General features: G+C 57.1%; 1 protein-coding gene across 4 annotated transcripts in view; it reads left to right on the forward strand.

Annotated features, from left to right (window-relative positions):
• The first annotated feature begins 19330 nt into the window (after nt 1–19330).
• Nucleotides 19331–22707, forward strand: part of FOXP4 (forkhead box P4) — a 32657-nt gene continuing 29280 nt past the window's right edge. For 3 of the 4 annotated variants that reach the window (XM_015885354.2, XM_015885358.2, XM_015885359.2), the window contains exon 1: nt 19331–19561. The gene's annotated coding sequence lies outside the window, so the exon portion shown is untranslated. Of the gene's footprint in view, nt 19562–19590; nt 19761–22707 lie in introns of those variants that run through there. The other variant, XM_015885355.2, reaches the window with a different exon arrangement.

Below are 22707 nucleotides of genomic sequence, written 5' to 3' on the forward strand. Positions count from 1 at the left end.
CCACAGGTGCCTCCATCCCTCCACCTCCTGAGCACCGAAGGTCCCTTGTCCCTGTTCTGTTCCTGCATCACCGCAAAGTCTCACTGGGCAGAAAGCAGCATAAGGCCACGTGCTTTCTCCCTGCCACCTCCCTGTGTTAATCCCTCACTTACGTCACGGCTCCATCCCCACCCAGGCACGTCACACCACGTGCTGTGTACAGGCCTCCGATGCACAGAGAACATTTGAAAGCAGGATCAGTTTGGGTTCTTTCTCTTTGGGATCTGTTTTTTGTTTCCATTCAAAACAACCCCCTCGGCCGCAGCAGCTCAGTGTCTCATTTTGCCATTTAAAACATCCCACGAGGACTTTTGCAAAAGGGCTTTGGGGAACACAGTGCAGAGCCCATACACTGCCCAGCTGAGGCTCGGCGGGGGGGGGGGGCCCCCCCCCCCCCCCAACCCGCTTGTTTTTCTTATTTTAATTTTTTTTTCATTTCGGTGCCTCTCTTTGTCAGAATTAGTCAGGGCTGAACTGCCTCCACTCCCCGAGGAGACCCCATTTCACCCCGCCTAAAGTTCACCGCCTTGTCAAACCGAGCTAATCTCCTGCCGCGGAGGAAAAAGGCTCATTTCAAACTGCGGCGCATTGGGGGGAGCGGCTGGGGGAGGAGGAGGTCTTCCTGGCTCCAGCCTGAAAAGACCCCGGACAATAATACCCTTTTTGTTCTAGGGCGGTGGGAGGGGGCTCGGCGGTAGGAATGAAAGATGGGGGATATTAAAGGAGCAGGTGAAAGACATGCGTCTTCAGCGGGCGCAGATAAGAGCCGACCCCCTTCTAATCTGACTGAAGCTTATTATCTTACTGCCACAGTCATTACTATTAATATTAAAAACAGAGAAAAAGAAAACTGTGTGACACAACAACTGGCTTCGAAGCCCCCACGCTCGGAGGTGCGGTGCTGGTCAGAGGGACACTCAGCCCAACACTGTCCCCTTGACCCAACACACCAGAGCTGCCTGGGCCGTGGGCTCTCATTGCTCCTCGCAGCTGAAAGCAGCACAGTGGGTCTCTGGGGTGTGTGGGGCAGCAGTGTGATGCCATGTGCTCACAGCACCTGGTTAATGCACAGAGGAACCCGTGGCACATGGCTGCTGCTTGCCTGAGGAAGGTGACCTCTCCATCCCTGTCACGGGTGGTGGCCCCAAGACATGGCAGCTCTTTTTCCCCTCTGCCCCTCAGCCAAGGTTCCATTGGTTCTGGGGGATCCTGATTCTGTTTGTGCAGCACTGAGCGCTCCCACATCCCTGCACTGCTGTCATTGGGCAGCCCCTGTGTCTGCATCTGCAGTGTGGATGCATTTGGCACACAGAGGGTGGACTTTGGGAACCAGCTTTTCACCGTGGCTTTATCCCCAAACCCAGCACGGATGTTCAGCACATGAGGACGCAAAAAGACCACAGCTGATCCCAGGGTGCATTATCCAAAGGCTCCCATCTCTGAGCTCCCCCATGGGGGCTTTGGGGGGGTCCCACCAGTGGCACCTGCAGCTGTACAGCCCCGCTCCCAGCACCAGCCTGTGTTTCCCAGGGAGGTGGGAGCGCTCCCGGGTGAGGCACCGGGGAGGAATGTTTGCTGCCTCCTCCTTCCCCTACAGTAAACATGCACGGGTGACCCCGCAGCGACACGAGAGGGTTGGGACGGTTTGTCTGTGCAGCAGAGCCGTGGGAATGCGGCCGCAGTGGCACTTTGTGGTCACAGTGCTGCAGGGCTGGGGGCTCTGGTGGGCTGCGTGGCCTCAAATGAGTGCAAATAGTCGGGTCTATGGAGAGGAGGGTACACGGTGTGGTTATGGATGATCAGCGTTTGGCCAAGGGATGGAGCTGGCGATGGCCGTGCTCACTGCAGGGTGCTGACACGTGGTGGTGGAGCTGGGTGGGTAGAAATCTTTCCAGTGTCTGAAGGGGCTGTAAGAAAAGGGGCAGAGTCTGTAGCTGTGTGACAGGACAAGGGGAAATGGCCTGAAAGTGGGGAGATTCAGGTCAGATCTAAGAACCAAGTGCTTTGCAATCAGGGCGGTGAGGAGCTGCACAGGCTGCACAGTCGGTAGTGCCCCATCCTTGGAGACCCCCATGGGCAGGGATGGGGCTGTGAGCACTGATGGGTGCAAATCAAGGCCATCTGACCCCACTGCCTGCGGTGCACAGGGAACCAGACAACCCCAAAATAAACCCGGAGTGAGGCAGAGGACACAGAGCACCCCCCCCCCCCCCCCAGCGCCCCTCCGTGTCCTTGGGGCACATCACGGCTGGATGCTGCCCCTGCTCAGAGCCCACACGCTGCAGCTTTGCACGGCGGCTCCCGGCGCTGCGGTCGCTGCTGTGGTCGCTGTTATCATCGCCCAGCCCAGAACACGGTGCTGGGGCCGGGTCGGCCGCTGGGAAGGAAGAGGTTCGACCCCGCTTACAACGCGAGCGGAGCGGGGTGTGAGGCAGATGTGTGCGCCGAGCAGGAAGGGGGGCTTTTCCTCCCCTGGAAACGCGGAGAGTCGGGCTTTTGTGTTGGGAAAAGGAACAAACAGAGCTCAGAGCCGCCCTGAAATGCAGCGATGAGGACAGCAGGGAGGGGGCGATGGGTCCGCGCCGCTGCTCGTCCCATGGAAACGGGCTCACGGCGCAAACACGCTCCGTGGGTCCGTGGGGCGCAGGGGGAGCCGTGGGGCGCATTTCCCAGCGCTTTACCCCAGTTTGGGGTCCGGAGGGGCTGCGTGCTCCCTGCTATGGCTCCGGGCACAGAGCGCGCCCCGCATCTCCTCCCAATCCCAGCAAATACAGGCGGGGAGATGCGAGCAGACAGAGCGCCGGGATGGAACAAAAAGAACAGGGAAGGAAGTTTGGTGAAACAAAATAAAAGGAGGGGGGAAAAAAAGAGAGAAAAAGGAGAAGCGGCCCCACAGAGTGACGCTGAAATCACGGCTCCGGCTTTTCCACCTCGGAAGCATGAAAGCGGCTAAATTAGCAAAACAGAAGTAAACTGTTGACTGCTTCATTGCAGGATCAAGTGTGATAAATGGAGGTTTTGTTCAGCCTCTGCCCAGATGTTGTGTCTGCGCTGGGTGGGTTTTTTTCCTTTTTTTCCCCCTTTTCCAGTTTTTTTTTTTTTACATTCTTGGCCCGAGGCCCGTATATATTTTGGATACTGCAGGGAGTATATAATATCATTGGAAAATGATGTGGTCTGGTAACCTTTTAAATAACATTTCCTCCCTCCTCTCTTTTCTAATAGTTTGTTTTTCTTTCCATGTTTTCCTTTTATTGGGGGGGAAATTTACTCTTTTTTTTCCCCTTGTTTTTATTTTTCAGGCAATCAACGAAGCCGAAGTTTTAAAGCAAACCACACAAACAACCCCAACCTCCCCCCACCCCAATAAAACAACGTGAGAAAACACCCCAAGACTGGGAGAAAGAAGAGTTAAGGGACTCATAAGGGCGCGGGCTGAGGATGTGTTTGGGACTCTTTTTTTTCCTGTCTAGAAAACCTTCCTGGTTATGTTTTAGCATTCCCAGCGTGTTGGCTCGGCAGCCAGCCTGGCTGTGGGGCAGCGCCTTCAGCTCTTTGCTCTGTGGGCATTGCTGTAGCCCCATAGCACGCGGTGGCCCCATAGGTTGGCAGCACCTGCAGTGCTGCTTTGAGGAGCACAGAGTTAAGGTGCAGCACTTTGCAATGGGTGCCAACCCCTCCCCACGGCCTTGATTTGAGCATCCCCCCATAAAGCCAATCCCTATTGCTGCCTCTCGGCAGTGCCGTGCATCCTGCAAGGGCTGCTCTGCCCCACAGCACTGCTCTGGCTCCGTGCATCCCTCCAGCACCCTGTAATGCCAGGCTCCCATTTAGATTTCTCCTTAAAATCCCACTCTAAATGGCTGTGTCTCAGCTGGCAGAGCTCAGCCTGGCTGCAGAGAGAAGCGGGGCCTTGGCTGAACCTGTGGGGTCAGCTCAGCCACTGTGAACCCACATGCTCTGATGGCACTTTGGGGTCCCACCACCACAGGGAATACAGAGGCCAGGTCTTGGCCATGCTGCAGGTGAAGGATGATGAGCAGGAGGGTGCTGAGCAGCACCAAAGTGTGTTGGTTTCACACCGGCTGGGAGCTGTGGGGCTCAGGGCAGGTTGAGGTGAAGTGCCCCATGGGGCTGGTCTGATGCCCACCAGTCTGGATGCCCACAGCTGGGGTCCAGTGGTGCCCTCAGCCCAGGTACCCCATCCCATAGCCATAGGATGCTGTGCTTTGGGCATTCCCCATTTCCCAGCACAGTGCTTTGTGCATTTGTTTCCCTGTTCCAAGGTGATGCTAAGCAACTCCTCCCCCCCCCCCCCCCACCCACAACAACCCCCCCCTAAACAGCAAAAAAAAAAATTAAAAAGGTGAGAATTTCAGCAGATAAATCTCGGCCACTCGGAGCAGTAAACACCTCCCGGAGCCGCTCCCAATCCTGCTGCACACCACCACCTCCCCCCCTTAAGGTAGCAGCGTGGGAGCTCTGCCAAAACGCTGCGGTCCCGGGGGGAAGCTTTCCTCTCACTGAAAGAGCCCTCGCGCCTGCCAGCCCAATTAAAACAACGTGAAAGGAAAGCAGCATCTGGAATTGCGCTGCCTCTCACAGCCAAGTCACAATTGTTTAGTCTGAAAGTCGGCTCAGGCAGAGCAGGGCTGGCTGCCCCCACATCTGGATCTGCGGCGAGACGGCCTCCTTGGCTGCGGGCCTGTGTGCATGTGCATTTTTAACTTTAGGATATGCTGACAAGTTAAGAAGTCAGAAAGTCACTCACAGCAACAGCCTCCGCGGCCCCTTCCTCCCTCCGCCCCTTTCTAACACACACACGCAGTTGACTAAATACAATTTTCTGACATCCTTTCATCTGGAGAGAGTTTCTTCCCCTTCCAGCCTGCAGCCCGGGTCCCCGAAGAGTTATTTGAGCTGAGCCAACACATGTGAACAAAAAGGCTTCTCTTTGCCTAATGCTCAAGGGCTGCCTGTGCTACCCACATTGCGCCGGCAGCGGGGCCGCCCCGCATGGGGACTGTCCCTGCCACCTGGCAGGGGGTGGGTGCCACGGCCATGGGGTGCCACGGCCATGGGGTGCCATAGGGATGGCTGCCAGTGAAACAGTGCCACCAGAACGTGGCCACTGTGATGGGTGGCTCAAGAATGGGGTGTCAGCAGGATGAGTGCCACCATCATGGGGAATCTGGGATGGGGAACCGCCAGGATGGGTTGTCACAAGGATGCTCTGCCATGGGGACAGTGCTGCCAGTGGGACAGGGTGCCACCAGGATGGGCTGATATGGGCACAGGGCTGTCACTGTCACTATGGCAGATGCCAAAATGATACAGCTTCCATTGTGCCAACTCAGTGTCATGGTGAGAGAGTGAACACAACCTTGTGTACCCCGTCATTGAGATGGGGTCAACCAGCCCCCACAGGCAGAGGGCCCTGCAGCACAGATGGGTTCCATGGGCACACAGCCCTATGGCCCCACACATGCATTGGGGTGAGCTGTGGGACTTCTTTGCAGGTTCCCACCCCCCGTGCAACCCAGGGCTGTGTCCTGAGCGCTGCAGGAGCGTCGCCACCAAACTGGTTGAGCAGCTCTGCGGGTGAGTTATGTTGTTTCGAAAGGCTCCCAAACACATGTTGTTCACAAAGCTCTCCTGGATAAATAAATACCAGCATTTCTCTCCTGACCTTTACTCTTTGCCGGGTTTCTCCTAAGCGTGGAGCACACGGAATAGCTGCTGTGCAGCCCACAGCACCCTGCTCCAGCTGGTTGGGTGCGTGGTGCTGCGGGGCACATCTGGAGCTGCATCCTCCTCCCCCCTGCAGCCCCAAGAGCTGGGAGCATCAATGCTCACCCTGCCCTGGGTTGAACAGAGATGGGAGAGCAGTGCTGCCATGCCAGCACTCACACATCCCATGGGAGGCCTCCAGCTGGTGCCACACCATGGTACTGATAACAGCCAGTCACGATAAGTCAGTTGGGTTCCCTTTATTTGCTTTCTGGTTTCCAGGCCCACCAGGCAGAGGGCTGTGCCTCGCGGGGGCCGGGTGCTCAGGGCTGTGCAGTCTATCCAAGCCTCATGGTAGGCAATGTTTGCTCTGAAACCTGTCGTGTGTCTTTGTTCTGCCCAGCACGGCGAGATGCTGCGAGATCAGGGGGGAACATGCTCTCCTGCAGCAATAAAAGAAATAAACCCTTTACGAGCACGGCCTTACTGCAGCCTTATCCCTGCAGAGCAGCCCCTGCCCTCTGCACAGCCCCAAGGGTACGGGCGGCCGTGAGCTCCCAGCCCGCAGTTGTGTTGGCAGAGCTGTGCCTGCATTGATAGCGGCCTGATGGATGGCTGGGTAAACTCGCCTTGTGTACCGACGTGGGTGTCATGCTGACAACAAACAGGGCTTTACCTGAGTGTGTCATACGCGCGGGAGGACGGTAAATAAGCAGTGACACGTAATGCTGCTGGAAACAAAGGAGCGGGTTCCTCCTCTGCAGGGCACGTTGCAGCAGAAGCAATCAAATGCCCGGTCATCTCCTTGGAAAGCACTGGGGAAAACAAGATCAGCTGCTTGGGGAAGGAGAAAGGGACGCTCTGCCTCATCCCAAGGTCCGTGGGGCAGGGACTGTCTGTACCTCGCTGTGCTCAGTGCAGCTCCATGGGATGGGACACACACACTGGGGTCCCCTCGTGCCATGCCATGTCCTTTGGGTGGTAGTTACAGCCCTGCCTCCATCTGCCATCAGTGTTTAAGCTCAGGTCCAATTCCTCCCATTCACTGCACACCCCCTATCACGTCCTTTCTCTCCACCTCAGGTTCCCCACCTGTGACACTGAGCTCTGACTCCCATCTCTCTCCCTTTTCACCCTGCATTGAGCCAGCAATCCCAGGAGGTGCTGAGCCATAAACCCATGGGCTGAGGCCAAATCCCAATGCCACGAGGAGTGATCCTATGGGGAGAACAGTGATCCTATGGGAAGGGACCATCACACCGTGAGGACCACACTTCTGCTGGGCCCCCCCAGCCCGTGCCACACGCACACGTGTGCACACACAGCGTCTCTGGGTTTATTTTATATTTTCCCTCGTAAAGATTTGTGTCCGTGCTGCTCTCCTATCAAAGCCGACAGCGGCCCCTCGGATAAACATGCGGTCAGGAGACAGAAAACTCCAGGCTGAAACACCATTCGTTTCGTCCATAGCAGCATAAACTGAGAGGCTTTTAAGAAGGGCGAATGGTTTTCAGTAAATCTCTCATATCAGCAGAAACCTTTGAAAGAGTTTGTTTAAAGGCTGTGGAGATAAACAGCCCGGCCAAGTGTTTGTTTAAGATGTATGTACTCTGTGTCGACTGGCAGGCTGGTATTTGTGTGGGGGGGGGGATTGGGGGGGTGACCCTTTGTATGCTGGGGCTGTGCGGGGCTCTGGGGGTGGGGGCTGTGGGGATGGGGGCTGGCAATGAGCTGGCACTGGGGTAAGGAGCAGAATGGGGATGATCAGAGCATCCTGCACAGCTGCTGGATGGGGAGGTGGAAAAGGCAAATGGTGCCACACTGCCCCAAATCAGCATCTCAGCAGCAGTGCCAGTGGGTAGCAAGTGTGTCACTGCAGGTTTGGTCCTGAAGGGACTGAGATCCACGCAGCGCTCACCTTTGCCATTCAGGAGCACCTGGATGTCGGGGCTCCATCCTGGAGCTGTGGTGTCCCAGCAGGACGGAGCCTGGGCTGTAATGTGGGCACTGCTGTCGGTGGCTCCTCAGGCCATGAAAACAGAAACGCTCAGAAGTATGAGATGGAATTTGGAAGAAACAAAACTCCGGAGCAGAGCGTTTTGTTTACAGAAAATCAGATGATCCCTTTGGAGCTTTTGGAACTGCTGCCATAGTTCTGAATGTTGGATGCTCTGCGTGTTCTCCAAACAAAACCTCACAGATCCCGTTCCTGAGCTGCTCTGCCAGGTGCTGCCCACCTGCTCCCATTGCTCCATGATGTGCTGCTGCAGTTCTCTTTGAAAAGTTCTGCTTAGTCCCAATCTGGGGATCTCTGCAGTGCGATCTCTGCATTATCATTGCAGTGCTTTGCGCACAGCCCAAAACATCCTTTCCCCCTTTCACCAGGGACACAGGAGCCCACCCCCATCCATCTGCAGTGACCCCTCATCCCACGGGGCCGTTATCGGGCCCTCCACAGCCTTCCCCAGCACAGACTAAACAACGCAGCTCCTCCAACACTCCTGAGGTCCTGTTTCCCAAACCCTTATCAGAACCCTCTGCTCGCCTTTGAACTCCCCCCTGTGCTGCTCTCCCCCCTCAGCCCTGCATCCCCGTGAACCCTCCGCAGCCCCTCCCGCAGTGTTGGTCAGATGCAGCTCATGTGTTCCTGCTCTGATATCTGCCCATCACTTCACCTGTTCTCAGAGCTGTTTCCCAGCTTTTCACTCGTTGGGAAGTTCCTGGAGCTGCACAGCAGTGTCTCCATTGGGTTCCAGCCCTCAAAGTGGGTCCTCTCAGTCCATCCCCGTGCAGTGCAGTAAATATCCCACATCTCATTTTCCTCCCTCTATGGGATTTGGGTCCCCCTGTTTATTCCCATCCCATGAATGCTCCTTCCTCCCAAACCCCATCCCCACTCCAGTCCCTGTGCAGAGGAAAACCCCACGCAGCCGCCGATGAGGAGCCCCCAAGCTCACACTTTTCTCTTCAAACCTCAGCCCTTCATCCTCCCTCCCAGAAGGAAGGAAGGAAGCCCCTTTGTTGAGCACACAGCCTGTAATTTCCCTGTCAGCTCCCAGCAGCGGGTCAGTGTTGTGACTGACTGAGCGAGGATCGCTCCCTTCAGGGTAATTACACTGAATTTCCCCCTGAAGGACGGACAGCTTTCCCAGGATACAAGTTACCCACATCTTCCCATTCACTCACATACACCAGTTGGTGGCTGTGGCAGCAGGAAGGGCCGCGTGTCCCCATATGGGGACGGAGCTCACGGGCGGATCTGGGATCGGTCCCACCTCCTTCCCCATCCCTTCCCTCCTGATGGGTGGCACAGCGCAGCCCATCCATCACCGCCGGCCCCGCGCTCACCCACCGCGCGTCCAGGAGTCACTCATCAACAACAAACAGTTAAAAGGAAGAAAATAGGCTGGAAATATCAATGCACTTTGGTAACAATAAACCCCGCTTTTAATTTATGCTAATATGTGGGGTTGTGGTGACAGTAAGAACAAAATTACAGAGTGGCTTTCTAGCTGGTAATTATCCCTCCATTTTCGTTGCTCGGGAAGATGGACACACAATTATGCTCTCTTGCTGTATATTAATACGGATTCTTGACATCTTCAGCAGACCTGGAGCTGTCATCGGGCTTTTTGTCTACTTTAATTGAAAATTAATGGTTACTGTGTTACCAGGGAAACCGTGGCAATGGACGCCAATAGCGCTCACATATCAAACAGGCACTGGTGGCATTGTCTGTCCGTGTTGACCTTGAAAGTTAAAAGAAAAACTTAAATTAAAATAATAATAATAAAAAGGGAGAGGGGTGGGAAGGAAGGAAAAACCTCAGGAGCGGAGTTGGGTGCTGGGAATCAAAGGGAGAAGGGGAGAAAAGAGGGCACAGAGGGAAAAACTTGGTGTCCTGTTTGTCTTTAAGGGGAAGGGGAAAAAGGCTGAAAGTGAGAGTTGGAGCAGAGAAGCAGACAGCATTGCAGGGACATTGCCAGCTCCCAGGAGGAAACAGGGACATCCTCAGGTGGGAGGCACTGGATGGGCTTAGAACAGGAACATTTCCATCAGTGTAAGCCAGGCTGTGCCCTGTAGCTGTTCCTCTCACATCCCATAGTCCGGCAATGGGGTGGTTGCAGTGGAGCTGCCACCTGGCACCCACACACCCTCCTCATCCTCACTGCCCCCACATCCCTGAGCACAGTGCCAATGGGAGGGAGGCCCGGGTCCTCCGAACCTCCATTGCCCTGCGAGCCCGTCCTATTCCTGAGCAAACAAGAAGGGAAACGTGGCAGAGACGCGCCTGGAAGCGGAGTCTTTTTCATTTTCCCTGCATCCCTGATCCCAACCTTAATCCCTGCTCTGAATCCTGTCAGCCCGGCTGTTCTCGTGCTGACATTGCTGCAGGCACCTTCTCCGCTGCCTTCCCTCAGATCTGCCTCCTCCTGGGATGCCTAAAGAGGACTTCGAGCTCTCTGTGCCTCTGTGCCATTCGCTCCGTGCCCTGCAGCAAAGAGATGGGGGTCCCGGGGGGATGGAGCGGGCGGAGGGGGACGGGGTGTGGGGACAGGCAGTGTTCTGGAGGGGGTGGGATTGGGGGCTAAAGCAACAGTGAGGGGTGGGCAGGGATGGGAGCTGCTGCTTCTTCCCAGAGGGGGTCTGCATGATGGGACCATGCGCTGCTTGTGCTGCAGGGCCCAGCTGGGAATGATGGCTGTGTGCAGTGGGTGGGTGCTGCAGGGGCTGCTCGGGGCACGGGAACGGGAATGGAGAGACGTTTCCAATGGCCCTTTAAAAGAACAACAAAGCACGTGGATTTAAATGTTGCATGCAATAAGAAACGCATATTTGCTTGAACGTAGCACTTCCCTGTGAACTTAAAATCCATCATTAACCCCAAAACCCAGTGGAACCCATAGCCCAAATGAGGTACCTAGGGGGCCCCAGCTGCATAGTGGCAGCCCCTCTCCTCCCCAGTGCTGACCCAGCTTCTCCTCTCCGCTCACTTATTCTCCTCTGAGTGTGCACACAGACGTGGAGGGGCTCAGGCCCGGCCGAGGGCTGCAGTAACCCGACGCGGGGGCAGAGGGGGAGGGCTGAATTCCTTCAAGAGCCTGAAAATATCTTTCTTTTTTGAAATGTTTGTATAGCATGACTTGGCCGATTTACCTCATAATATCTCACGTTGGCCTAAAGCCGAGGGCATTAGCGAAGCTGTGAGCCAGATAAATGATTCTAGCGCTTTTTCTTCTCCGTATCTGCTCTTACAATAAAAAGGGCCCTTTCCATCCAGCCACTCCCGTTAACCCAGGCGGTGCTGGGTGCAGTGGTGGTATTCAGGAGCACTCCTTGCACACAGACCAGCACCAGCACTGAGAGGGGGCTCAGGTGGGCTGTGTCAGGGTGCACAGCCACACTGGCCAAGGAGGGGAAGGAAGAGATAGAGAGGAAGGAAGGAAGGGGAGGAATAAGAGCTCCCACATCCCCATGGGGCACTGAGTGGTGCAGTGTGGCACATGGAATCCGCTGGTGCTGTGCTGCATGGTTTGGTTTGCAGAGGCAAAAGGGGCTCTAGTGTGAAATAACCTCAATTAACCTGCAGAGAATCCCCAGCCTTTACTTTGTGGTGCTTGCGTGGGGATGCTGGAGGATGGCTGCAGAAATGATGAGGGGGTCAGCACGGCTCCTCTCCGCCATCAGCTCACGTCCCACAACGGAGCTCACTGTGACCTGGAGCAAGAAGGTACTGATTTCACTTAGCTCAATTTCTTTAAAACAAGGACAATTACACCAGTGCTGGAAGTGCTCAGTGTGTGGCTCCAGGCTGGATCTGTGCAGGTTTGGCAGGGGATGTGGTGGCTTCAGTGTCGGTCACAGCAGCCTCATGCCACACATTTGGGTGCACAAGAATGGGAGAGTATTACTGAGCGTGGTGTGTTCCCAGCTGCTTCCCACTGCGAGACTTCACTTCTGCACACCAGACAAGGTGGTGCAGCTGCAGAGACACCAGCCTTGCTGAAACCCGGGTGGTGCAGTGCCAGAATTGCTGCTGGGTACCACTGGAGCAAAGACAAGCACTGAGCAGTGGGTCTGGCCAAGCAAAGTGCTGGGCAATGTGATAACACATGTGCAGGGCATGGTGGATACAGCCACCGCTGTGCATCAGGGACATTGGGCACGTGCTCTGCCCAGGCTCCTGCACCCACCCCATTGCTGTCAGGTATCTCGTTTGGCCCGGGGGGAATTATGCCACAGATAATTGCCTGTTTCCTGGGTGCTGGGGTTGGGCTCCGGGGTGAGGGTTTGGGACGAGCCAAGCCGGGTGCGTACCTCCCTGCACGGCTGAGCTCATGCTGCAGACATGGATGAGGTCACCGGGATAATTGCTCTCCCGAAGCGCCGTATCTTGCTGGAAGAGGCTGTTATGAAGGCGGAGAACTTGCTAAGGCAGAAAGTACGTTGCATGCCCCTGGCCGAGGGGAAACGCAGCAGCAGAGTGTGCCAGGACCTCCAAAACTCAGCCCTCAGGCTGCAGGGCAAGGCAGTGAAGGAGATGCCGGCAGCCGAGCTTGAGCTCCTGGGGAAGGCAGGGGCCGTGCCTCAGTTTCCCTGCACACACAGCACCTTGCACAGCACTCAAAGCACTGAAAAAACATCCCAGGATCGGTGGCATCACCCACCCGACCCTCCTTCCTCCCACCAGGGACGTGTTTCATCCCCCTGTGCTGCACTGCTGCGGCTTCAGGGTGACCCCAGCGCTGCCCTTGCCGCAGCCCTCGGCGGTTCCCTTTGCTCTGCTCTCAGCTGGTTCTCCTCCCCGCAGCCCCATGACAGGTATTTGAAAAGCTGAGAGCAGCCCTATCGCATCCCACAGTCACTGGGACAGCCAGACGGAGAGGAGATGGAATCAGAGTGAGTTTCGTGGGGAAACAAACAGAAATACTTCTGTCAGCGCACCAGAAAAAGAAATGAGAAGGGGGGGGAGAGAATAGCCACTCCATGGAAAAAATCAGCTCTTTCCTGAATAAAGCAGAAAAAAATGCTGCCGTATTGAGCTGTGACATATGGTTACACAAATAGAAACCACAGAGGGGAAAATCATGTTTTCTCTTTCATTATTTATCACTCTCTAACTGTCTCCAGCTGGGTGAGTAAACAGCCTCATTGGGCTGTAATGAGAACAGCCTGCTGCCACTGTGCTCCGGGCTGCTGGATCCGTGTATGTGTGTGTGGGGCTGCGAGTGCTGAGTTCCCATCTCCAGCCCCATCCCCGCATCATCCCATCCCCATCCCATCCCCATCCCATCTCCATCCCATTCCTACCCCCTGAACATCCTCACCCCATTCCATCCTCATCCCATCCCCATCCTCACCCCCATCCCCACTGCATCCCCATCTCATCCCCATCCCACGGGGACGGGGGCACGCAGTCCCAGCACTGTGACGTCCTCTGTTCAGTGAGCACTAACTGTGCAGGCACAGTGGCTGCTCCCAGTGATTATTCGGGGAGTGATGTGATGTGCCCCATTTCCTCCCCATGAGCCACACTGCAGATTGACTCCTAAGTGTCCCGTGAAACAGCCGTGTAAATGGCACATTGAGAAAGCGGCGGTGCAGACGTGGGAGGCGGCGGTGGACAGACTCAGCGCTGCCTTCTGGCTCTGATTTCAGCTGCTGCCATCTCCTGCACTGCACACTGCAGGGTCCCATCGCTGTGCCCATGGTCCTGCTGCTCCCTGAAGGCACTGTCAGTCCCACCCCATCACTTCCCCAGGAGCAGTTCTGTGGCTCTCAAGGTCCTGAGGACCAGATCACAGCCACGCTCCCTTCCCACTGGGACTGCAGCAATGTCCCCTTTGGAAGAGGTCTCCATCCCCACCAGCCTTGCTGGAGTCCCTGCAGGTGGGTGGCAGCAGCTGCCCCGAGTCCCCCAGCCCTGTTTCCTTTCTGGGGAGAGATCAGCCTTTCAGATTCAGATGCCCCCGATTAGGCTGTGGATTAGGCTCTGAATTAGGTCAGTGTTGGAGGGTCCCTCCTCGCTGCCTCCTTCTTTCCCCTCACATCTTTCTTGGCCCCAACCCATGTGCACAGACCATGGGCACGAGGCTCCACCAGCCCTTATCCCTCCATCCCAGCACCCAATGCCCACCACAGGCACCTTGGGGCCATTGCATCTACCTGAGTGCTTTGGGGGTAGAAAGTTCTGGCTACAAGGTAGCAGGTCCCTAAAAGCGAGCAATGGGGACGAGCTGTTTCCCATAGAGACTGACCCACTTCTCTATCAGAGAGCAGCAGCCGTCCCTCTGCCACGAGCTGCACACCAAGCAGGACCCCGTCCCTCCAGCAATGAAGAGCTATCAGCAGTCGGTGGCGTTCCCGATGCAAACTGACCCAGTTTTGAATGCTCTCCTCCCACCTGAGGAATTGTATATGGCACATTTGGAGTGAAACTGGGTCACTGTTGAACAAAGGTCACCAAAGAACACGAAAAGACTTTTCAGTCGGAAACCCCATTTTCCACGGTCCCGAATAAAGTTATAAATAGAGTGGCACAAATGCGCACGGAGCGAAAGAGCCGCGTGTTTACCCAGCACGGCCAGCTGAGAAATACAGCCTGAACCAGACCTTGTTTCGCCACAACTGAGCTTCCTGCGAGCTCATGGGGTGGGGGGTGTCAGGGGGGGAGTGGTTAGAAGAACATGGTAAGAGCTGACCTTCTGCTGCTAAACCTTTGCCCTCTCCCTGCGCGGCCACTGCTGCGGGATGGGGGCATTGCTGAGCACCCCCAGGGGACGCCCCGGCTCAGCATGAGCTCCATCCCGCTGCTGGAGCTCTGAATCAAAGCCCTCTTACAGTAAGTGCTCGCTCAGCTTTCACAGCCGCCAGCTGATGATCTAATCCTGCCCGCTGCCCCACGGCGGGATCGCACTCGGGGCTTCTTTTCGTAGAATCCCAGAGATGAGCACCAGATTTGGAGCCATTGAGAAACACTGACAAATGAGCAAATGAAGGGGAAAGCATGGGGCTGAACCCGCTGCGCAAGGGACACTTTCCAAAGGGCAGGCAGGGGTGAGCAGGGGCTCGGGGGGATCGCAGCCTTCTCCAGCTCCTTATGGCTGATCCCAAAGTGTGAGCAGCGGGCTGGGAAACGTCTGCCTTCATGTGAGGAGCACGGAGCCCTGGTGCTGAGGTGGGCGGCTCTGACCCCTTGCTGGGCTTGGTTTGGAAAGGTTCTCCTTTGCTGGCAGCTTTGCACACACACGCACACTCACATCTCTATATCAGGTTCATATACAGCCAAACTCTGTGTGTATTTCCTGTTCACATCCTGCTCGTGTGGATTTTAATGAATTGGTGTCGGGCGAGCGCGATCGCTAATCAGCAAACGTTAATTTTACAGAAGGACAAAAAGAGGCTTTGCTCTAATTGATGGAAAATTGGTCATTTCGTGTCGGGTTGTTGCTCCGAGCTCCAGCAGCTTCATCCCCAGCTCTGTGCCGTGATCCTGGGCTGGATGGGAACGCGCTGTGCTGTGCCCACTGCTGTTGGTTATGGGTTGGGCTATGGGATCCCTGCTCCCAGTGGGTCTGTGTGCCTGTGCTCCACACACTGGGGCTGCTCCAGCTTTTATGGCAACGCGATAAGGCAGTTCTCCATGATAGGAATCTTCACCTCCGTCAAAGGGAGGAGGGACAAAAAAACACCCTACCACACCACAATGCATTTGGAAGGCTCACAGGGACAGTTCATTAAGCAATCAGCTCCTTTAATGAAATATTTCTTTGTTAAAATATTCATTGATCTGCTGCAGCTTTGCACAGAGAAAGGGAAGGATCGTGGCCCAAAAGCTGCTCTGCAGAGCGTGCCCAAGCGGATCGTGCCCCCGTCATGGATGGAGCAGAGATGTGGGGCTTTCCCCTTGCTTGTATCCCAGCCCAGTGATGGCAGGCAACAGGATGAGGAGGAAATTGGGGTGAGAACGTGTGGAAATGGGCAACTGTAGCGTGGGCAGAGGTGGTGCTGGGGGGGGCTTGGGGAGGGCTCGGTTGTGTTGGGGTGCACTGAGGACCTTTTCCAATGGGGCTGTGGGCTGATGCCATGGGGTGAGAGAGGAGGAGGGAGCCCAGGGAGCCAGGCCGAGAGCATTGGCAGAGGAAGAAAGAGAGGAGGGGAAAAATGTATCCTGAAATGAACAACTGCAGACAAAGGGCCAAGTCTGGCTCCCCCCCCTTCCTTAAACCTTACACCATGAGTAATCCCGGCTCCACAGCACAGTCACCGCGTGCGGGTGAGCATCTCCCCAGGGAAGCAGCACAGACAAACACAGGAGCGCAGCCGTCCCGCTCCGGATGAGTAACGTTATTTGAAAAGCAGAGACATGACAGAGAGGGGAGAGGGAAAGAAGTAAAAACAGCACAGATGCAAGGAGAGAGAAGCTGGGGGTGCTGTGGCTCTGGGTGCCAGCATGACATGGCATGACATGGTATGGCATGGCATAATATGGCACAGCATGGCATGGTGTGGCATGGCGCATCATGGCACGGTGTAATACGGCAAAGCAAGGCATGGCATGGCACAGCATGTCAAGGCAAGGGACAACACAGCATGTAGGGCTCCACTGCAGCGCTGCGCTACCGGTTCTCAATCGTGCTGCAATGCACTGATCCACGGCCCTGGGCTGCAGCCTCCTCCCTCTCTCACTTTGAGGCTTTGCAGGCACAGAGGAAAATTGGTCCCTGACTGGAGCCCTCCCCCCCAGCATCCTTTTCTCTGTGTGTGGGAGCAGCACACACACAGCACACACAGCTCACTCTGTGCAAGGAGGGGAAACTGAGGCACAGCACCGTGATCTGCAGGTTGTGCTGTGGATGCTGCACCCTCTGCAACACCTGAAGGCTGAGTTCCCCTCCCTGGGGGTTTTTTTGGGTGTGGGGGGGCTCTGCAGGATGCAGCACAGCCTGTCGCTTTAACAGGGAGCCAGGAGCCTCTCATCACTTACAGTAACTCGGTGCATCATTGCTTTGCCTTGCGCAACACGTGCGCTGCTCCAGGAGCCGTGAGCTGCCAGCACGTCCCATCCACCTCCCCCCACCCCCAGCACCCGCTCAGCCCATGGGGTCCATACGAGTGTAAATGCACCGAGCCCTCCTTCCTAAACATTAATCCAGGAAGGAAAAAATGGCACCTTCCCCGTTTTCCGTATTTTCCCATTCCCAGTTTTGTTTTCCCTTCTTTCCATCTTTTATCTTTTGCTGTCGTTATTTTACTTTTTGCCTTGTAAGGAGTCGGGGCAGAGGCAGAACCCAGGGCTGTCCTCATCCTCATCCTCATCCTCATCCTCATCCTCATCCTCATCCTCATCCTCATCCTCATCCTCATCCTCTCACTGCTTTTCAAACAAGACTAAACTCAGCTTTCCTTTTCCAAGCTGCTCCGCAGAAGAGATTTCAGCTTTCTGTCAACCTGGTGGCAAAACGGAGTCGTTCCCTTCCAGGTAACAGCAGCTGATTGAGAACTTCAGCTCACTAAAGGCTTTCAGTGCTCTGATGAGAGGAGAAAAAACCCCAAACGGGGCCATACATGGTGCCCCTGCATCTGCCCCATATACCGTGACCCTATAGCTGTGGGGTTCAGGTGCTGCCAGCGTGTCTGGCAGAGGTGTGCCTGCATCCCACTGCATCCCACTGCATCCCACTGCATCCCACTGCATCCCGCATCCCTCTGCCAGGCTCTGTAGCTCCTTCTGAACAGAGGGATCTCTGGGCCGCCCTCCATCCACCACCTCCCCTCGGTGGAAGCTGCCCACGTCTTTTTGTGCAAATCCTTCCCTCTCGGATGCTATTTGATGTCTTCAAAGGGGCTATTCTTGTGTGCAGAAAAGAGGGTGAGCTCAGGTCTGACAAGGCTCTTTGCTGGCAGCGCAGCTATTTTTTCACTCAGAAAAGGGCCAGTTTGGGATTTCAAGACCAAAAAAAATCCCCCCTCCAAAAAAAAAACAACCCACCCCACATATATTCTATATTCTCTTTTTCACGGGCTGATATTTGGGTGAAGAACTCTCAAAGTTGGGACACTGTGTCATTGTGGGGATGGGGAGGGAGGAAGGGGAGCGAGCACATGGCTCTGTGACCAGGAGGGAAACAAAGCTCTGCACCGTGTGGACACCTCGGGATGGTCTGAGCCACTGTGCAGGCTGTGGCACAGGGTGCCTGACCCCAAACCAGGGGGGCCCTAAAGCACGGAGATCCCTAAACAACAGACTCCATTCCAAGGGGACCCCAAAAAAGGGGACCCCACACCCAGAGGATCCCAAATCCAAGAACCCCTAAACAAGGAGACCCCAAACCCAGAGAGACCCCTAAACAAAGCGACCCCTAAACAAGTGGGCACCAAACCCAGGAGATCCCACATCAAGGAGACCCCAAACCCAGCGGGACCCCTCACCAAGGGGACCCTTAATACAGTGGGCCCCAAACCGGGGCCGGGGAGGCACAACAGAGACCCCATATACTGGGCCTGCTGTGCTGCCCCACGGACACTCCAGGTGTGCAGCTTTTTGGCCGAGGAACGACGTCGATTTCTTGGTTTGTTCTCCTTTTTTCCCGTTAAATGACTAAGAAAAAAAAAAAGTAGTGAAAAAAAAACCCCAACTCCTCCTCGTTCCAATTTCACTTTTAAAACTGTTTCATTCCTCCAAACCCGGCGGTGTCCAAAGGGCTCAATGTGAACTACAAGCGCTGCTCCCACGTCGCTGCTGCTGAAACAAACTTCCACACTTTGCACAAGTTTCTTTCCCGGATCCCATGTGAGATTTGCCGAGCCGCCCCCCCCCTTAAACACACAAACACCCCCGGCCCTGAGCAGGGTGGGTTTGGGGTCTCACAGCCATTCTGTGATATGGGGGGTGGTTGGGGAGGTGGGTCCCCATTGCCGCGCTGTGATTTGGGGTGCGGGCCCCCAGCCCGGATGTGGGGTGGCGGATCGATGCCAGCTCGGTGGTGCTGAGGAGCCGATGCTCCGGTGGGGGTCGTGGCCCCGGTGGGTGGGCGCTGGGGTCGCGGGGGTCACCCCGTCGCCTTTCCCGTCCTTACAGCGGATCGCTGCCCCCTGCCCGGTCCCCGTGCCGCCCCGGAGCCGCTCCGCCCCGTGCCTCAGTTTCCCTTCCAACGCTTTTCCCCCGGGGAGACCGAACGCGGCGGCGACCAATTAACGCGGGCACTAATTAACAAAAGAGGGGGAGGTTGGGGGGGGGGGGCGGCACCGCGACCGGCGACCGCGGGCGCAGCCGGGTGGGGACGGCGCTTCCCCCACACAAAGCGGCTGCGGACGCTCCCCCTTCCTCCTCCCTCCTCTTCCTCGGGGGGGTGGGGATGGGGGGGGGCGGGCGGGGAAAGCGGCTGCACCTGCTTTAGAGGAACTATGGTAGGGCGGACGGCGCCCGCCCCGCGCCGCCGCGCCCGCGCCGCCGCCGCCGCCAGCGCCGAGCCGAGCGGAGCCCCGGAGCTGAGCGCCGCCCGTTCGGCCCCGGCCCGGCCCCGGGCTGCTCCGCACGGCCCCGGCTCGGCACCGCCCAGCCCAGCCCAGCAGCCGCCGCGGGGCTCCAGGGGCGGCGGCGGTGCCGGTGCCGCTCGGGCCGCCATGGCGCTGCGCTCCTAAAGCCGCTCGGCAGCCCCGGAGCGGCCGCCCCGTCGAAGTTTTTTTTGCGGTGGGGAGGAAGAGAAGGAGAGAAGGAGGAGGAGGAGGAGGAGGAGGCGGAGGCGGTGCGGCCGCATGCCCGCCGCGGGGCCGCGCTCGGCGCGCTCAGGTGGGTGAGAACGGAGCGAGGGGGCGACGCGGGACCCCCCGCCCCATCGCGAGCGGCAGGTGTGGGGGGCTCGGGGGGCTCCGTGCGTCCCGCAGCTCTGCGGGCACAACCCCCAACACGTGCCCCCCCCCCCACGCCCCGCTCCGCGCCGCTCGGAAGTTTGTGCGGCGCTCGGACAAAGGCGGAGGGAGCGGGGTCGGTGAGTCCGGGTTGGAGGGGGTGGCGTCGGGGGCTCGTGGTGCGGCGGGGGAGGTTGTGTGTGCGGGGTCCGTGGGGGGCTTCCAACTCCCCCCCCCCCCCCCCCAGGCGTTTCCCCCGCGGCAGCGGAGGAGCGAAGCGGTGTGTGTGTGTGTGGGGTGGGGGGGGGGGGGGTTTGCTTTGGGAGCGGGACTCGAGACTGACCCCCTTCCCCCCCCTCCCTTTCGGCCCGATCCGCTCCGCAGCCCCCACCGCTCCGCGCCGCGCTCCTTTGTTGGGACTTCGCCTTCCCCTCTTCGTTCCGTTGCCCGCCGCAGTTTTTGTGCCGGTCGCTTTGTGAGGGTTTTTTCTTTATTTTAATTACCGTCATTTTGTTAATATTATTCATTTTCCCCCTGTCCTCTCCCACCGTTTCCCCCGCCCACCCCTCCCCCTTATCGCGCATCCATTCCCTCGTTCGGGAGCGATAACTCCGAGCGGAGCGGCCCCAACTTTTTGTACCGCGCCGCCGGGCCCGACCCGCGGCCGTCGGAGCGCTCCGAGGTGAGGGGAGCGGAGACGGAAAGAATAATTCAACATAATAATAATAATAATAATGAAATTGCGGGGCGCTGCGGGAGACCCCGCAGGTTGGGGCCGGGGGGGGGGGATTCAGTGCGGCGGCTTTCGGGGTTCGGTGCCTTTGTTCGTCGGGGCGGTGCGATGGAGGGATGGGGCCGGGGGGGTCACAGCGCATCGCCCCGCGGTGGGACAGCTCCGCCCGAAGGGTCCCGGCGGGTTTGGGGTGGGTTGGGGGGGTCTCTGTGTTTCCCCGCCGGTGTCACACGGCCGCGATTTGGGGACGGCCGCTCATTGCGGAGCGCTTCGGAGCAGCGCCGGCAGAGAACAAGTGGAGCGCGGTCGGCTTTTCATTTTCCAGCCGAAAATCATTTTATTTTATTTTTTTCTTAAAAACCCTCCGGCCGAACCCGGAGCTCAGAGCCGCCTCCTGCCCCTTCTCCCCGTCCATCTCTGTGCGCTTTGAATTCGGGTGAATCGTAGCGCTCCGTGCTGTGCTGGGGGGGTAAAGTTGTGTTGGGGCTCCTCTCTGCTTCGCGCAGCCCCGAACGAATCCTGTCCCGTTCCTCCCGGAGCCGCCGGACTCGTTGTAAAGCAATAAAAAATAATAATAATTAGTTCTTAGTTTCTGTATTAAAAGCTCGGCTTGTTTTGAACCCGAATCTGAAGGTTTATTTTTGTTATTATTATATCATTATTATTTTATGTATTTCTTCCTCTGTGTTAAAAATCACTGCTGTGCGATGGGAAATCAGTGCAGTTCAATGGGACCCATCGGGGTCTGTGTGATTTCCCCCCCCCCGTCCCCAAATTCCCAACGAACTGAGCTCTGGGGCTCCTGCAACGCCCGACTCGGAGTTTCTCTCTTTCTTTTTATGAATTCCCACCGTTCCTTCAAGTCTAAAACCTGTCGAGCCCCCGGGGGCGGATGGATGGATGGAGGGATAACAGACATGTAACGTTTCTCGTACTCCTTAACCTCCCCCCCGGTCCTTTTTTCCTTCTCTTTTTATTATATTCTCTCTTCGTTTCAGTTGCGGTGAGGAACAGGGAAAGGCCGTAGGGTGAAATTCTGTGCGTGGTGTGGGGCTGTGAGTGGGGCCGGGCTCGGGGGCTGCCCACTGTTTGTGTACGTGGATGTGTTAATTGCTGGGGGGGCTTTTGCTGTCGGGGCCCCCCCGGCTCCATATTGGGTCAGCCCACACATTGTTGGGCGCAGTGGATTCTTTTGGGCTGCTGCATTGGAGCCTGAATTTGGGTTTGGGGCAGAGGGGGAATAGGGAAGATCCCCCCCCTCATCCCGGGCCCAGGGAGGTGCCCCCCAGCAGCAAGGTCCTGGCAGCGCTGTGTGTGGGGAAGGGGAGCGTTGGGGCTGTGCCTTTTTGGGGGGAAGATGCAGGAAAGCATTAAGCTGCTCTTTGGGGTGGTGGCCTCCCCACTCCCCCCCACCCGTGGTAAAAAGGGCGGCATCGCAGTGAGACCCCCACTCATTTTCTGTACCCCCCCCCCACGACTTTTGAACAGCCACGTTTAAAAGTAGCACAGGCAGCGTCTGTCGGTGCCGGGGGCTCAGGAGGGACCCTTCTCTCTGCGGGATGTTTTCCCTTTGCCGGGCTCTGTTGGAGCCTGGAGCGCTATGGCTGCAGGTGGGGGGGGGTCCAGCAGTGCCCCCAGTCCCACTGCGAGTGAGCACCGGGAATCTCCTGCGCTGCGTCCCCTTTGATTTCCATCTCCTGCGGCTGAGCCGTGAGCTGGGGACGGGGCGATGGGGGGAGCGGAGCTGGAACGGGGCTGGGACCCGCTGCGCAGCCCCGATGTGAGCGCACGGTCGGGTCGTGCCGAGCGCTGTGCGGGGCTGCCCCGCTCGATGCGATGCTGCTCGGGACGGGAATCGCTTTGTGAAGTTGTGCTCCGATGTGAACCCAGCGGGTGGAGCGAGAAGGACCGGGATGGAGGGAGCTGGGACGGGAGGAGATGCTGCAGCCGAGCACTCTGTGCCCGGGAGCTGCGAGTTGGGCCGGGGGTGTCCGTGCAATGTGATGTCTGTGCAGGGCTGTGCCGAGTTACAGCGCCGGCAGCACTGCTGGGCACGGGCTGCCCCAGCCACGTATTTATCTATTAAGGAAAAAATAAAATAAAATACAAAGGGGGATTAACAAATAAAATAAAAGCTGCCGTTTGCTCGGAGCTGGCAGCTCAGCTCAGCTCGGTGCTCCCCATCCCCACACATTGGCAGGGAACAGCGCTGCGCTTCGTGCTCAGCTCCTGTGCTGCAGAGTCAGATCCGAGCAGCACCTCGAGGTGCCGGTTTGGGGGTTGGTGTTGGTGTTCTTGGTGTTGGTGTTTTGGGGTTTCTTTTTGTTTCATGTGTTTTGCACAGCAGGAGTTTC

The sequence above is a fragment of the Coturnix japonica genome, chromosome 26 (assembly GCF_001577835.2).
Source record: "Coturnix japonica isolate 7356 chromosome 26, Coturnix japonica 2.1, whole genome shotgun sequence".
Classification (NCBI taxonomy): Eukaryota; Metazoa; Chordata; class Aves; order Galliformes; family Phasianidae; genus Coturnix; species Coturnix japonica.